The following is a 6,003-nucleotide window of genomic DNA, read 5'->3' on the forward strand; positions in this document are numbered from 1 at the left end:
AATTGTTACGTGCAATATGTATAAATAAGTCCTTATCCACTATTTCAGATATGAAGTACTAAGCATACAATTTACACTACTATTAAGAGATTTTCTTTGTTCAAGAGAGTTGAGAATTTCTTACTATTACTAATTAAGAAATTCTTAGGTTTCATTGTATCCTGGGAGAGTGTTGTCATCAACCCTATAGCAACTAAGTGTGGGGACAAATATCTCTCTAAAGAAAGCGATCTAATCGTGCCTTGAAACCACTACACAAATATAAGATTTTGTCATCTTACCATCTTCATATACCCAACAATTTTAGAGAGATATTTCTTGAAGATGGCACAAGATCAAAACACTACGTTCAAGGTCATGAATCAAGAGTTTGTCAAATTAGATCGCTTTGATGGAACGAACTTCAACCGTTGGAAAGACAAGATGATGTTTCTTCTTTCAGTTCTCAATCTTGCATATGTGATTGACCCAAAGACTACACCAATTGCCGATGCCGCTGAAAATTTCACACCGGAAGAGAAAGAAAAGATTGTTCAATTGAAAAAGAAACGTGATGAAGATACTTTTGCATGTCGAGGTCATATTCTCAATACTTTATCCGACCGACTCTACGATCTCTACATGTCAATTCAATCACCATCAGAGATTTGAAATCTTTGGAAGAAAAGTACAATACCGAACGACAAGGAACAGATAAGTTTATTATGATAAAATATTTTGAATTTATTATGAATGATACTATGCCTGTCATGGATCAAATTCATGAATTACAAATCCTTGTAAGTAGACTTCGTGATCTACAAGTGGTGATCCCTGAATCATTACAAGTTGGAGCAATTATTTCAAAATTGCCTTCATCTTGGAATGGTTATAGGAAGAAACTTTTACATCTTGGTGAGGACTTCACAATTGAGAAATTACTAAGGCATATACGTATAGAGGAGAAAACTCAAAAACGTGATGCTGTGTATCTTTCTCAAAGTTCTAAAGTGAATCATATTGGTGAAAACAACACCAATAAGAAGAAAAGAAAGTTCTCTAAAGATTCAAAGCAAGATAAGAAGAGACAAAGAGAGTGTTATCATTGTCACAAGAAAGGATTCAAAGTTGTTATGGAATCCGATAAAGTGATCTTGCTTAAGAATGATGTATTCATAGGAAAAGGATATTGTACTGAAGGCATGTTTAAACTTAGTATTAATAAAGTGAATGTTTCCTTGTATGTTGTTGATTCTTGTGATTTATGGCATAGTAGATTAGCACACTTAAATTACAAATCAATTGAATATATGCAAAAGAATAACTATATTGATCTTAGTAACAAGGATTTTAGTAAGAAATGTGATATTTGCATACAATCTAAAATTACTAAGAAACCTTTTCCTAAGGTTGAAAGAAATACACATTTATTAGAATTGATTCATAGTGATATTTGTGAGCTAAATGGCAATATTACTAGAGGAGGAAAAATATACTTTATAACCTTCATTGATGATTGTTCTAGATTTACTTATGTGTATTTGCTTAGAAATAAAGATGAAGCTTTTGAAATGTTTAAGAAATATAAAATGGAAGTAGAAAATATGCATGATAAGAAAATAAAAGTTCTTCATAGTGATCGAGGTGGAGAATATTTTTCTAATGAATTTGATCACTTTTGTGAATTACATGGTATTGTGCATGAATCTTCCGCTCCATATACTCCGCAACAAAATGGTTTGGCGGAAAGAAAGAACCGTACCTTAGTGGATATGGTTAATTCAATGTTACTAAATGCAAAATTACCTTACAATTTGTGGGGTGAAGCATTATTGACATCATGTCATATCCATAATAGGATACCATCAAGACATAGAAAGGTTTCTCCTTATGAAATTTGGAAAGGAAGGAAACCTAATTTAAATTATCTTAAAGTGTGGGGGTGTTTAGCCTTTTATCGAGTTCCTAATCAAAAGAGAACCAAATTGGGGCCAAGAGCCATAAAAGGCACTTTTATAGGATATGCTCAAAATTCTAAAGCATATAGAATATTAGACTTAGTGTCTAATGTAGTTGTTGAATCAAGAGAAGTAGAATTTATTGAAAATAAATTTATCAATGATTCAACTTCTAATTAAGAGTATCCCAAAATGATACTAATATTTCACAAGAAATAAATAATCAAAATAATAAACATCTAAGCGACAAAGAGTTTATTGAACCAAGGAAGAGCTTGAGAGTAAGAAAAGAAAAGGACTTGGATCCAGATTTTATTTCTTCTCAGGCTATCATCTTTTTGGTAGAAGGAACTAGGAATTCTGTAACAAACAAGATTCCTATTGTTATGAACATAGAGGGTGATCCTCAAACATTCAAAGAGGCTATGGCTTCAAGGGATTCTGCTTTTTGGAAAGAAGCAATAAATGATGAAATGGACTCAATATTATCTAACAATACTTGGGTCTTGGTTGATTTGCCTCCAAGATCAAAGCCTATAGAATGTAAGTGGGTATTTAGAAAAAAGTATAATACTGATGGTTCATTACAAACCTTTAAAGCAAGGTTAGTGGCCAAGGGGTTTAGACAACAAGAAGGTCTAGACTATTTTGATACCTACGCACCTGTGGCAAGAATGACTTCTATTAGGGCTCTTATAGCATTAGCATCCATACATAAGCTTCCTATACATCAAATGGATGTTAAAACGGCTTTTCTAAATGGAGATCTTAATGAAGAAATTTATATGGAGCAACCGGAAGGCTATGTGCTACCCGAAAATGAAAAGAAAGTTTGTAAATTAATTAAGTCTTTGTATGGGCTAAAACAAGCGCCTAAACAATGGCATGAGAAGTTTGATTCAGTGGTGTTATCAAATGGCTTCTCACATAATAGTGCAGATAAATGTATTTACTCAAAATTTACTAAAGATTATGGAGTAATTATTTGTTTATATGTTGATGATATGTTAATCATCGGAACAAATTTAGAAGGAATTCGTATAACGAAGGAGTATCTAACTTCTAAATTCAAGATGAAGGATTTGAATGAAGTTGATACAATATTAGGCATAAAGGTACATAAGAATGAAGTTGGCTTTACCTTAAGTCAATCTCATTATATTAAAAAGGTATTGAAAAAGTTTGATCATCTCACAATTAAAGAATCCAATACGCCGTATGATCCTAATCTTAAATTAGAAGGAAACATGGGAAGATCTATAGCACAATTAGAATATGCTAGTGCTATAGGAAGTTTAATGTATGCAATGCATTGTACTAGACCTGATATAGCATTTGCTGTGTGCAAATTATCAAGGTTTACAGGAAAGCCTAACAATCAATATTGGAAAGCTATAACAAGAGTTCTTGGTTATCTCAAGAAAACCATAAACTTGGGATTACATTATAGTGATTATCCCGCAGTTTTAGAAGGTTATTCCGACGCAAGTTAGATTACAAATCTTAGTGATAACAAATCCACTTCAGGATGGATTTTCACCATAGGTGGTGGAGCAATAAGTTGGGCCTCAAAGAAACAAACATGTATTACACATTCTACTATGGAGGCTGAGTTTGTAGCTTTATCAGCCGCAGGTAAAGAAGCGGAATGGTTAAGAAATTTGTTATATGATATAAAGCTGTGGCCACAGCAGATGACAGCCATTTCAATCTTCTGTGATAGTGAATCAACCATGTCTCGAGCATATAATAAGAAAGTCTAGACATATAAGTTTGAGACATGAATTTGTGAGGCAACTAATAGATGATGGTGTAATTACCATCACTTATGTAAGATCTCAAGAAAATTTAGCAGACCCTTTGACTAAAGATTTGTCAAGGGATAAAATCAAAGAAACTACTGCTAAAATGGGATTAAAACCTATTATTGCTAAATGATGGGAACCCAACCTTATTCTAGTAGACCACTAGTTTCAAGGTTTAATGGGTAATAACAAGTTATTTAGCAATTGGAGCACTAAGGTATAGGATTTAGTGCTATTTACAATAAATTAGGAGGGTGAGTTTAAACTCTTAATGGAATGATAATATTATCTATCAAAAGATTCCACCTTTATGAATATAAGAGTGGTGCCGCTCTAATCGAGAGTTTTAGAGGTTTTATTCTCGTAAATATTCATGAAACCAGGATGAGCACAAGGCCATATAAGTGCTTAAAATTGTAAACTCTTAAACTTGGAGGGTATAAGTAATGTGTGTGATTTTTGGTACTAGCATATGGAGTATAGGTTTAATCGATTAGACACCTATTACTTCGTTAGAACTTTAAAATTTACACTAAAAGAATGTTTAATCTTAGTGACACATTCTTTATGCATATACTTGTCTGACATTTAAATTTTGTAAATAGTGGGGGATTAAAAGGTATTTACAAATTTGATTAATTAATATTATTAATATTATTAATATTATTATTAATATTATTAATATTAATAAACGGTTACTAACCGTTTTGTACCATTTGGTTGAAGGGACACAACCTTTTAAGGATTGTGTATGTTCAAAACATTGTGTCTATTGGATAAAGGGATACAACTCTTTAAGAGTTGTATATGTTCAAAACATTGTATCTATTGGCAATAGAAATGACACAACCATTTGTATATGTAACTAATCATAATTGCTACGTGCAATATGTATAAATAAGTCCTTATCCACTATTTCAGATATGAAGTACTAAGCGTACAATTTACACTACTATTAAGAGATTTTCTTTGTTTAAGAGAGTTGAGAATTTCTTACTATTGCTAATTAAGAAATTCTTAGGTTTCATTGTATCCTGGTAGAGTATTGTCATCAACCCTATAACTAAGTGTGGGGACAAATATCTCTCTAAAGAAAGCGATCTAATCGTGCCTTGAAACCACTACACAAATATAAGATTTTGTCATCTTACCATCTTCATATACCCAACAGGAAACACGTGGAATATTGGTTTTCTTTTATTTGATAGGTACTATGACATTTGCTAAGTGATATAAAATATAGATAAGACTGTAGTTTATTAATTGAAGTTAGTTTTATACAGTGGCGGAGGTTGAAACGAAATTTTGGGGGGCCAGATAAAAGATAGTTGTCAAAATATTTTTGATATGGACCCATTTAAGATAAACCCGTCTAACCTCATCTCTCTGATTTGGGTGATATTGCCAAATTTGAAGCCATTTTCAGAGTATCGTTCCAAAGAATAAAGGTCAAACTCATCAGATACAACTCTTTAAACTTTTGAAGGTTGTATCTTACTTTCTTCGTGATTCATTAAAGTAGAAGAACTATCTACAGGTGTTGATATTGTAAAAGTTATATGTTTTCCTTCTTGAATATTAGCCTTCCTCTTAAAAAATGCATCATCAACTCTTTGATTTTTTATGATTATTTTATATAAAAATTTGAATATATATCCGGTAAAATATGTAAAAAAGAAATTAGAAGGTCAAATATTAAAATTTATAATATTTATTAAATTTTTTTATCAATTTATACAAATACAATAATATCAATACTTATTGAATATTCTAATATTTTTTATCATATAAAAAAATTAAATTAAATAAACAGTAAAATATAAAATAATATTAAATTACATAAATAAAAAAATCTAATTTTTTATATTTGAACTCAAAGATAGAGGGAGTGTTGCTTATTGAATAGAGAGCTGCTAAATATGAATACACTCAATTCAGTCCAAATTTGATATGTTTTGAATGTTTAAAACTAAAAACTATTGTGCAATAAAAGCAAAAGATGAAGATTGAACTTTGGTATTTTAAATTATAATAAAATATTTGAGCTAACTAAACTATTTTTTATTTTTTAAAAAAGTATTACTAATTTTTTTAATAAAAGTTTGGGGGGGCCGTGGCCACCCCTTATCTGAACTAAGCTCCGCCACTGGTTTTATATATAATAATAATTCTTGAGCTTATTTTTTAAATAAAAAATAATGTTAATTTTAAATTTTTATGAAATTTATCATGATAATAAATAGAACAATAAAAATAATAAA

Source organism: Arachis stenosperma, chromosome 3, assembly GCF_014773155.1.
Source record: "Arachis stenosperma cultivar V10309 chromosome 3, arast.V10309.gnm1.PFL2, whole genome shotgun sequence".
NCBI classification, from domain to species: domain Eukaryota; kingdom Viridiplantae; phylum Streptophyta; class Magnoliopsida; order Fabales; family Fabaceae; genus Arachis; species Arachis stenosperma.